This window comes from Gekko japonicus, unplaced genomic scaffold (assembly GCF_001447785.1).
Source record: "Gekko japonicus isolate JY-2015 unplaced genomic scaffold, Gekko_japonicus_V1.1 scaffold3793, whole genome shotgun sequence".
NCBI lineage: Eukaryota > Metazoa > Chordata > Lepidosauria > Squamata > Gekkonidae > Gekko > Gekko japonicus.
This window is the reverse complement of record NW_015161523.1, coordinates 74,077-86,499: the sequence shown is the minus strand read 5'-3', so window position 1 is coordinate 86,499 and position 12,423 is coordinate 74,077.

The following is a 12,423-nucleotide window of genomic DNA, read 5'->3' as shown; positions in this document are numbered from 1 at the left end:
CCTGGGTTTTGACAACAAACAAGGTAAACAGAATAAGGAGCAAAAGGTGGGTGTGGCTGGATGACCACACTTCTGGTAACATGGGGGTGCGGCCTAATGTGCTAATGAGCGGTGCAGTCGGGGTGTGTGTGGCCTAATAGGCTAATGAGTTTCTGCTGCTGGGTGTGTCCTATTATGCTAATGAGTTCCTGCTGGACTTTTTCTACAAAAAAACCCCTGTGGAACAGTAATGACCCGTTTCATAGGATGGTTTGAAAGTGAATCTGAAATTAAAGGGAAGGACCATTGTTAAACAAAACCCTAGTTGCTCTACAGGAAGGTAGAAATCTTCTAGCCCATGTTGACTTCACTGAAACCAGTTTCTCCGCTGGGATCTTTGAGAGGTAAGCCATAAATAGACACTGGCTTCCATAAATGCAATGTCATAACCCAGCCTTTTAAAAGCCTTAATGGGCCATACAGATTTAGAGTCCATGGGCGCCTTTAAGACCAGCGAAGGTTTATTCAAGGTATGAACTTCCGTGTGCATGCACACTTGTTCAGATACATGCATATCAAATATCAAATGCATGCACACGAAAACTCATACTTTGAATAAACCTTTGTTGGCCTTAAAGGTGCCACTGGACTCAACATTTGTTCTATGCTTTAGGCCAACACGGCTGACCATCTGGGAAATACAGAGTTCTCCATAATAGGAGTTAGCATCATTGTGAAAATGTTTATGTTGAAACGCTATGAAACTATGAAAAAGAAGTCGCCGACAGGCTACATGTGAGTGGGAGAGGCTTCTTTTTCTGGGCTCACAAGTAAAACATGCCCTCAAAACAGTGATAGAAGCTGCACCACCCTAGCTGGCTAAGACAAATGGGCTTTACTGGGGAGCATAACCAGAGATATGAAAGAGAACATCCGTGAACCTTCTACCAGGTCTGAAAGAGTGCTTAATAGGTTTTTTTTATTGATAGGTTTTTCCAATTTTCTGCTCCCCCTGAAGCTGTGCCTTCAACAGCCATTTAGCACAAATATATTAGCAGGTGGTAATGCTTATGGACAAGCTGCAAAAAAGCTTTCCCTGCTGATTTCTACTGTGGAAAGGGGTAGTGGCCCAGTGGTATGGTGCTTCATATAATGAAACTGCAGTTAAAGACACGAGTGGGCTTGGCCATATTTTTCTTTTAATTTGGCAACCCTGCTGTGACGGACCCCGTCCACTTCCCTCCCTCAGAGGCAAGATTTTACCTCTGTTTCTATTTCCCTTTACTGACTGAGCAGCCCTGGTAACCTGTTTATTCTTCCCTTGAAGAAACTTTATCTGGCCCATCCTGTCAGTAAAGTATATTTTGGCTATTAGCCCAGCCCAGGAACTTGAGAGAAGGGATAGGATTGCCCTTTAACTTAAACCCTTGAAAATGGCACTTGAGTCCCTTTTAAAATTCAAAAATAACAAAAGGCTTTATTCTAACATCAAAGGGAAAGGTCAGGTGAAATCAGGGGTAGAAATTACTGAGAAAACTATTACTAGCACATATCAGGCTAATGAGAGTTTCTTAAATTATTCAGTTGCTTAGATCCTTATGTTGAGAGGCTTTTGTTCCAATGTTTTCCCAAACACTAATACACTTTATTTGTACAATCACTACTCTTTTTTGTGCCCAAAAGGCTGGTTCCCGCTCCCCAGTACCCAAACCCCTTCATTTTGGAACATCAATACTCTTCTTCAGTTGTTCACTGAATTTTATGGACCTTACAGGCAATTTCTAATCACACCAGACCAGGGAATTCTGTACTCCTCAAAAATAACTGTCCCTGTTTGACTGGATAGGGAATCTTCTTCTCTCTCTGGAAGAGCTATCCCCTTTCCTTTGGCCTGAACGGGAGTCTTCTCCACTTCCTTGCCAAACTCTCCCTCCAGGAGTCCAGGACTCCTGTCTGTGTTCAAACTGCTCTCAGCTAATGCTGAATTCAGACTGCATTTAGTCAAGGTAGAAATCTGACTCTGTCAGCACTAGTCCCTTTTTTGACAGGGCTATTTGTAGACAATCTCAGTACATGTCTCTTCACAGTAAAGGCAGGAATTTGATTGACTTTTCCTTAGCATCCAGCTTCCTCAAGACTTTTTTGCTCAGCTGATGCCAATCAATCAGATTGCCTGGAGCAACCTGTCACTCAAGGTTCTCTGGCTCTGTGAAGAATTAACCCTTCACAGGCATTTAGTTGCTGGTACAGTACTTCTAAGCAGTGTTCCCTCTAAGCTGAGTGAGTGTGAGCTAGCTCACAGGTTTTTTAGCCTCCGGCTCACACATTTTTGCCTTAGTTCAGGAAGAATGGCTCCAGAGCAAATGAATTTATGCAGTAGCTAAATCACCTGCTCGCAACTTTAATGCTGGTAGCTCACAGAGTAGAATTTTTGCTCACAGGACTCCACAGCTTAGAGGGAGCATTGCTTCTAAGTCCTTAAAAAGTACAGTCTGTCATAACTGCCTACCTAGAAATTAAGCCTACCTAGAGGGGGTGCTGCTGTTACTACTGTCCGCTTACAGAAGAGTCAAAACTGTAGAGTACCTCCAGTTTAGACTTTCCCCTCCATGATTAGCATCCTTCATTCAGTTGTTAGAGAATCCAGGTGACCTCACTGCAAAACCATTGCATTCCAGGTGTTTCCCCCCGTTGTCCTTCCTCCTTCTTTTGCAGTGCCAGAGTTTCACGTGCAAACTAAGAAGGAGCTATTGGCTCACCTGACCTGGAGGAAGTGATACTTGCTGCAGTTGGCGAAGTCTTGCATTGTTTGCTGGGTCCTATTACTTGTCCACTCAGAGTAACCTTTTAGAAAGGTTAAGATCAGGGTTCCCTTCCCCTTCCAAACAACTAACTGGCAAACTTTACCCAAACTGCTTGCTTACACCTGCAAATGCTTTTGTTTTAATTTTCTTAAATGATTACACTGTTTTGCTAAAGTAGAAATAAAAAATTAAGAACAATTTAAAATTTCCAAAAATTTTTTTTTGCTTTGGTTTCTATAGCTGGCACAATAATGCATCACTCACTAATGTCTTTGCCACAGGGACAGGTATTGTGGGATTATAACGCCATCTGGAACCACAGCGATGTTCACTTCCGGGTGATTTGCAGAACAGCAATGTGTCAGCAGCAATGTTCCCTCTAAGCTGTGGAGTCTTGTGAGCAAAAATTCTACCTTGTGAGCTCCTGGCATTAAAGTTGTGAGTGAGCCATTTGGCTGCTGCATAAAATAGTTTGCTCTGGAGCCATCCTTCCTAAGCTAAGACAAAAATGTGTGAGCTGGAGGCTAAAAAACTGTGAGCTAGCTCACACTAACTCAGCTTAGAGGGAACACCGGTCAGCAGTGGTCGAGTGTAGAAGGAGGAGTCCATAGTGTTCCTCAGCTGTCAAGGATCTTTTGCTAAGGCACTCAGTTTAAAAATAGACAAGCAGTATTTGAATGCAGGCCTCTGTGACCTGGTGTGGGATACAGAAGCACAGCATATGTAAATAAAAGGGAAATAAGGTGAACTGCAAGCTATATGAACTCCTTGCCCTTCCTACTACTTTGTTGCAGAGAGAGAGAGAGAATTAATTTTTTAATTAGCTTTTAATGTCTGCTAAATAAAGAAGAAGAAGACAAGAAGAGATTGGATTTATACCCCGCCCTTCACTACCCAAAGGTGTCTCAGAGCAGCTTACAAACTCCTTTCCCTTCCCCTCCCCACAACAGACACCCTGTGAGGTAGGTGGGGCTGAGAGAGCTCTTGACAGAGACGGCTCCTTTTCAAGGACAGCTGTTATCAGAACTATGGCTTGCCCAAGGTCATCCAGCAGGTGCAAGTGGAGGAGTGGGGAATCAAACCCGGTTCTCCCAGATTAGAGTCCGTGCACTTAACCACTACACCAAACTGGCTGTGTGACTCCTAATAGGAAACATATAGTAAACTCCAGGACTCCTGAGCTTATTGCTTTTATCTTAGTTTTTGCCATCTGAAAGGCAGGAAAAAATGAAAGTTAAAAATAGAAAATGCAAATTTTGTAATAAACAAGGAAGTGTGTTTCTTGGACAGAAAACAGTACATCCATAATAGGGCTGGCAGCATATTTGGATATCAAGTAAAAATCTATAACAGTGAAAATATAAAGCTTTTAGTTTATTTTTATTTTTTTTTACATAATTGGTCTATGGATAACACCTGAGAGCGTTCGGCGGCCTTCTGCACATGCCAGGTAGCGGGGAGACGGAGGGTTGGGGCACCTTGGCACTCGACAGGGTGGGCAACGCGGCAGCCACGGCGGGAAGGAGGGAGGGAGGCCGGCCAGCCAGGGGGCTGGGCTTGGCTTTGCCGGGTGGTGGGAAGCAGCGGCGCCACGGCTTGGGGCCGGTGGAGAAGGTGTACGTGCACGACAGCGGGCGAGGGAGGGAGGGCGCGCGGGCCCCTGGCCCGGCGCCCCCATGATGGCCCTGCACTCTAGGCGAAAGTCTAGTTTGCCTAGTGAGCGAGCCAGCCCTGCTTGGTCTGCTTACTCAATGGGGATTTCTTCTCATCCTCAAAAGGGTGTGCCCTTTTCAATCCCATGGCTATTCCAAAGCCAGGGTAATTTACTTCACACCAGGGCAAGAGTTTCAAGACTATAGTCCACTTTTAGCTCTGCTTCACAGGTTTCCAGATTCCCAAGCTTCACTAGTAACAGTCGTCAGCTGAGTGTCCCAAAACAGCAGATTAAAATATTAGCAAATTTCAGTACTTAAAAGATTGTTTGTAAAAGGTTGTTTACCTTTTGTCTGCTTGCTGTGGGATATTTTTTCAGCTGTCTCTGCTTATTTTGTAAAACAGCCCCATTTTGGTCTCACTTAGCCTTGGGATGAGGCATCGCTCCCAGTCCACGCAAAGGGAGTTTCCAGTACAATTAGAGCAGAAATATAAATAACATTACCCAGAGCAGTCTAAAGTCTGAATCAAGCAAGAGTGTATTAGACACATGAACAGTACACTCTTTTAAGCTCATTAAGCTCACATAATATCAAAAGCTTAAAGAAACTAAGACACGGAGCTCGTTGTTAGCATCAGCAGGGGTCATTTCCTGCAGGAGCACACAGGAGCGGAGCTCTGGCAATAAAGAGCCCAGGGGGTGGGCACATGCAACCAGCTCCACCCCCTGCTCCCAGCAGCCCTAAGTCAGAGCAAGAAGCAGCCAGGTAAGTTGCAGAGCCAACAGGTCCAAAACAGTCCAGTGGCACCTTTAAGACCCAAGTTTATTCAGGTACAAGCTCTCCCTCCTTTGTGAGGACAGATCTGCACGTCCCCCCCCCCAATAGCTAGCAATCCAAAACAGTCTAGTGGCGCCTGAGCGGTGGGTGTTGCCTTCTGACACGTCCGGTGATGTCAAGGCTGGATGTCAGGGTGTGTGGCATATGCAGATAAGTTATGCTAATGAGTTATGCTAATGAGCTCCTGCACCTCTTTTTCTACGAAATGACCCTTGAGCATCAGTAACGGTCGCCATCTTGTATATCCTCCATTACTTTCTCAAAGATACAGGCATTCCTTTTATCATTTTGTGGGGTTTTAACCTCTCAGTATATATTTAATACTTTTCTGCAAACCTGGGGCTTTTCTCAGGTTTGTAGAGACATTTATCTTGCCTGTCCATGGCCTTAATCTCAGGATTTCAGTATCCATAGATGCGACCATGCTGAGAATTAGATATTCTGATATTGAATTTAACTAGGGTTCTTGCAACTCTTCTGTTGACAAGAATAAACGTTTTTTCCCCTCTCTTCTCCCAGCTTTCCAACCATTCTCAGAGGGCATGCCTGCAAGCGATACCAGGAAGCATGTTAATGTCAGACTCCCATCGCATCAACGAAACACACACTTGTCGAAAAGGTTTTACTTTTATTTGAAGCAATATGTGCCTAACAGGATCACTGTTCAGAATGAGGCATAAGCATGGATCCCAATAGCTTATAGTTAATTCAAAAAGCTGGGGCCCAATTGCGGGACTTCCCGCGCGCGCCATTGATCCTGGGAATCAACGCTCCTACTTAATCATAGCATACTGCTTCTCATGGATAAAGCCATGAGATCACCCAAGCTACTACCCGCCGGCAACCACCTGTGGCCTTGAGAGATACGGACGTTCCTGCAACTAGGCAATTAAGCGTATAAACAGGCATACACGGGAAAGTGAATGCAAACAAGCGCATACCCAAAGAATAAGGACACAGACGAATACCCACAGAGCATAGTGAAACATAAGAGCATACACAGAGTACAGGGAAACATATTGGCAGCTTGCTGACAGTTTTAAAGTAAAAGACCAACATTGATCAGCACACATATATATATTTTTTAATTTAGATATTGTCAGATTTGTACCCCACCCTCCCTGCAGAGCAGGCTCAGGGCGGTATATTCAGTTTTAAAACAATTTTCTTTATTTTTTATTTACTTCATTTCTTCCCAAGGTGGACCTGAAGCATCTTACATCATTTACCTCTCTTCCATTGTATGCTCACAACAACCCTACGAGGTAGGTTGGGCTACGAGTGTGTGACTGGCCCATCCAACTTCCACGGCAGAGTGGAGATTCAAATCTGGGCCTCACAGATCCTAGTACAACACCGTAACCACTATACCACACCAGCTCTTTCATATTTTTATTATATCATTAATGATATATCAGAAAGAACGGACAATATGGCTTGAATAATAGTCTCAAGTGATATTCATTAGAGACGAAAAGTTATTTTTAGTTTCACTTGTGAATTTGCAGGGCCAGGCTCAAGGGTCAGTATTGTCTAGCAGCTGTGGAGGCTAATCTCTGGCCCTTTCCTGTTTTGCTGCTTATATGTCAGGGTTCCCAGTCTTGTGGAATTTATGGGCATTTATGGAATTTTGTGAATGGGCAGTGGTAGGGTTTGCAACTCAAACAAACAAACAAATACCTTTTATTGGAATAAATTTTTAGACAGTTGCCATTAGGGTAAAACAATCCTATAAAATTTATGGAAAATAAACAACTTCTAAAAGCATTACAAAGGTATGTCTATTTATATGAGCTTAAATTATAGCAAGATAAAATTTTGCCCAACCACAAAACCTTGAATTAAATTATACAAACTCATTGAACTCAATTAGAATGATCAGGTACATTTTTCCATTTTATAAGACCATAAAAGAACTTGCAGTCAATTCAATAATCTCCGAATCTCGAGAAGTAAGGAGGTAGCGTAGCTTGCTTCCGTCCGGTTGGCATGCTACCTTACTAAGGGGGACTTCCAGAAATTTCGCTCGAATGTTGTTTAGCAAATTACAACGTAAAAGTACATGCTCAACTGTTTCTATTTCTCTCTTATTGCATCCACAATATCTAATTGCAAAAGGGATTTTCTTATATCTCCCCTCAAGAATAGCAGAGGGGAGAACATTGAACCGTGCTAGCATGTAAGCTCTGCACAATTGCGGTGATATCAGGGAGAAAAAATATTGTGGTGGGGGTGGGTGGGGGTGGGGGTGGGGGAATAACATTGCACCCAGGGCTGGCTCCAGGTTTTTTTGTACAGTAGGCGAGACTACCTTCTGGTGCGCCCCCGCAGCAGCCGCCAAGGTGCCCCCGCATAGATCCCAGCCAGCTCCTGCACCCTGAGGGTCACTTCTCCTCCCCCCCACAGGCCTTCCTCTTGGGGTGCTCCGGGCCCCTCAGACAGCGCTCAGACACGCAAGCAGCAGCCGGCCAGTTTCCAGTCTCCTTCCCCCCCGAGTGCCAATCGCAGCCCTGTCGGGGTTTTGCAGGGTGACATCATCAGCCCCTTTGGGCAGGGCGTGGGGCAGAGGAGACCATGGTGAGGACGACTCTCTCGAGGCTTCAGGAAAACTGCATGGTGCCCCCCCCACCCCGTTGGGAAGCCTCTGCAGCTCTTCTGCCTATGGCGAGAAAAAGCCACTTCAGGCCTCGCGAGAAACCTCCCCCTCCCTTTTGCATTCCCCAGAGAGGAGCCGAAACCAGCCAGAGGCTCCCCAGGGCCCCAGGGTTAGGGTGGCGGGAGGGTGCATTTGTTCACCTCCCCGAACGGTGCTGCTGAATTGCAGGGAGGGGGGAGGTGCTCCAGCCGGCAAGGGAGGTGCACCCTGGGGTGCTTTGGTTCCTGTGCGGGGCTAGGAGGGGACGAGGTCAGCTAGCCGAGGGAAAGGGAGGACACGCGGTCCAAGGCCTAATGGGAAAGGTGGGGCAGCAGGCAGGCCAGAGTGGCGCCCTCATCGAGCCGGCGCCCTAGGCAACAGTCTAAAAATTTTCAATGATGGGCCGGCCCTGGTTGCACCATCAGTACAACACCACTTCAGGAGTAAAACGAAGTGATGTCACTGTTATCAGTGAGATGTTCTGGGATCCCTAGAAGGGATTATTAGTCTAAAATAAACAGTCGAAAATTTGTCAATGATGGGCCGGCCATGGTTGCACCATCAGTACAACACCACTTCAGGAGTAAAACGAAGTGATGTCACTGTTATCAGTGAGATGTTCTGGGATTCCTAGAAGGATTATTAGAGGAGGGTCAGTAACTGTTATTGGGGGTATGCCAAATGAAACAAAAAAAGTTTTCACCTGCTGGTGAAAGGCACCAATAGAGGGAGACAGACAAGTCTCCTTGAGGAGGGAGTTCCAAAGTTTTGGGGCCACAACTGAGAAGGCCCTTTCTTGAGTTGCCACTGTCTAGCATCAGACAGGCAGGGGCAACCAAAGCAGGACCTCCAAAGAGGACCATAATATACAGGTAGGTTCATATGGAAGCAGGTCCTTACGGTATATTGGTCCCAGGCTGTACAAGGTTTTAAAGGTCAATACCAGCACCCTGAATTGAGCCCAGAAGCAAATTGGAAGCCAGTGTAGGCGAAATAATACTGGAGTGATAGGGTCCCTATGACCCATTCCAGTCAATACCCTGGCCACAGCATTCTGTACCAACTGAAGTTTCCAAACACTTTTCAAGGCCAGTCTCATGTAGAGCATCCTTTTACTACCTTATCATACAGAAATATTAACTCCTGTTATTATTTGTATTATTATATGTCTATGTTTTTTTTTATTCCATTTGGAATCATATTTAATAAATATATCTCTGGTAATAATGGTAAATTTATTTTTAAATTTTTATTTAAAATGCTTTGCAATTTTTTCCATAAATTTTGAACCTTATAACAGCAGTAAGGATATTGATTGCAAAAAAATGGAAATCAAATATAATACCCTCAATAAAAGAAATAAAGAACAAGGTACTGAAAATAGCAGAAATGGATAGAATTAACATGGAACTTAAACAGAAATTGGAAGAGGAATATTGGGAGAAATGGGGAGATATATATAAATGGCTAAAGTTAAGGAAAATAAATATTGATGAGAGGTAGGCTAGCGAGTATGAGGAATAAGCAAAAGGATAGAAGCGTAAGTGCATTGTTTAGCTTTATTTAACTTTACTTAAATATTATGAGTTATTTAAATTACTATTGGATGTTAAATGGGACAAATGTCAATGTAAATGAAAAAATTGTTTTCTTTGATACAATATGTGTTAAAGGATGTTACTACATACCTTCTTGCAGGGAGGTATATAAATAAGTGTTAAATGATGTGAGGATGTTGAAAAATCCAAATAAAAAGACGTGTTAAAAAAAGAAAGAAAGAAATATTAACTCCTCCCTTCTGTTCATAATATTAATAAAAGTTTGCTTCTATACTACTATTAAGTACATTATGTGGACAGGTAGGATAGAGATAAAAAGGAGCTGAGACCAAGACTTGATAATAATTGGGGGGGGGGACACTGAAAAATTAGATGGACAGAGAGAGAATTGAACGACAAAAGTGTGGAATACACAGAGAAAGTAAGTAAAAGAGATGAGAAAGGTTGTTATATCTTCCTGCCATACACTAACTACTGCTTTACAAGATCTGGCTGAGCTGGGTGCGAGGAAAGGAAAAGAGAAAGGCTGGAGACAACCTTTTCAGCAGGCTGAAGGCTGACAGTTACTGTGCTGGCCTCTGGCCAGTCGCCACGAATACAATATACTAAGCTAGGTGCAAAGTCCAAACCAAGCCGAGAAACAGTGCCGGGGGCAGAATGTCAGGAGATCAATCGGAGTTCTCAGGAGCAATGAGCGGAGGCTGGCAGCCGGAACAAGGTCCAAGATTCCACAGTTGCATCTGCACCGAGGCAGGTGAGTGTGGCTGCTTATAACTGGAGCCTCCCTTCCCTGGGAGGCGAGCTGCAAAGCCGCACAGCCCCTCACGTGGCCTTTGCAACAGCTGAACTCCTCATCCTCTCCTGCCTCTGGGACACTCAGGTGAGCTAGGGGGGGACTCTGGCCTTGAGGTGTCTCCAACTGGGGGTGCTGGGCCAGGTTCTTCCTCCGACTGCACCTCAGGCTCTTCGCCTTGATGCACCTCCTGTGCAGATGCTGGAGCCTCTTCTCACTCAAGTGCTTGCAAAGGTTCCTCTTCTGGGCTGACTCTGGAGGAGGCTGGGTTGCTCTGTGCCTCTTCCTCATATGAGGAATAGTCAGCCTCAGCTGAGCCAGGACCCATGACAGTTACTGTAGCAGGTATCAGCCGTGCTGGCTTGTCTTGCTCCAGTGCTGGCTTGTTTGATGGGCTTATCACGATCTGTTAGGCAAGTTTGCTTCAGTCTTGTAGAAAGGCAAGTCTAGCCGATAGAGTGCCTTTTACTGTGCTCAGGCTTCCGTGTGCCTCTAGTGGCTTTTAAAGGGAAAATAGTGAGAAAGCTTCAGGGGCCCTCCAGCTGACTTGGGCCCCCCAAATTTTGTCCCCTGCTTCCCCCCCCAGCAGCCCTATTTGAAAAAGAAAGAGGAGAGAAGCCGCTGAGGTAGCTTTAAAAGGAAGGATTAGACCAGAGGTGTCGAACTCATTTGTTACGAGGGCCGGATCTAACAGAAATGTCAGTTTGTTGGGCTGGGCCACGTATGCTATAAAATGTAATGCCAGGTACTGGAGATACGAACTTTGTAAAGGGCACAGGCAAACACAATAATGATTACTCCAATGTGCTCTACCTGGGGCTGCCCTTGATAAGTGTTCAGAAACTTAAATTGGTACGAAATGCAGCAGACAGGCTGTTGACTGGAGTGGGTTGTCGGAACCGTATCACTCTGTTCTTGGCTCCCCTACACTGGCTTCCAGTTTGTTTCTGGGCACTATTAAAGGTGCTGGTCTTGGCCTAATCCCTTATGAACCTATGAAGTACTGCCTAATCCCTTATGAACCTGTCTGGCCATTACGGTCATCTTTGGAGGCCCTGCCTTGAGCGCTCCTGGTTTCTGAGATTAGGCAAGTGGCAACTCAGGAGAGGTCCTTCTCCGTTGTGGCACCAAAGCTCTGGAAATCTGTCCCCAGGGAGATTCATCTGTCCCCTATTGTTGCTGTATTTTTGCGGATGATACGAAGTTGTTCAGGGTGGTGAAAACCAGTGAGGATTGTGAGGCACTCCAAAGGGATCTGTCAAAGATGGGCGAGTGGGCGTCAACATGGCAAATGGGGTTCAATGTGGCCAAGTGCAAGGTGAGGCTACAAGCATGGACGGCTTCAAGAGGGAATTAGATAAGCATATGGAGCAGAGGTCCATCAGTAGCTATCAGTCACAAGGTATAGATAGGAGCTCTCAGGCTGGGGCCAGTGATGCTCTGTCTTCTTGGTGCTTGGGAGGGCCAACAGTGGGAGGGCTCCTAGTGTCCTGGCCCCACTGCTGGACCCCCTGATGGCCCCTGGTGTTTCTGGCCACTGTGTGATACAGAGTGTTGGACTGGATGGGCCTTTGGCCTGATCCAACATTGGCATCTCTTATGTTCTTATGTATTCTGCCAGTGAACTAAGACTTTTTTTGTTTCATTTGGTCTCAATGATCCCTGCTTCCTAGCCAATGTCTTTGTATGTAATTTAGCTCTGTTTTTAATTGTTCTAATGATGTGTGTGTATTTCGGAGGGTATTAAAATAGGTTTTATATATGTTTTAATTTATTAGCGGCATTGGTGGCCCTTGTGAGGGCAAGAACGTCAGGCTATAAACTTTGTAACGTAAAAATAAAATAATAAAATAAAATAGTTTATTTTTGTAAGCGGTATCTTCCTAATAAAAACTAAATACTAAGCAAAGAACATTCTGTGTAAACCCCCCCACAGAATAAACACTGTCTCCTGCTAGGTCCATCTTTTCTCTAATGTTGGAAAATAAGAAGCAGCCACATAATTGTGGATATCAAAATCTAGTTATCCCCTTCACCCCATGGTTAAAGGTTGGACAGTCTTTCTTTCCCCATTTTCCCCCAGCAACTTGCGTGGAGACTTTCTCCCATCTTTCTCTCTGCTTTTAGATTATCTGAGAACTGATTCCAAACACAGGAATTC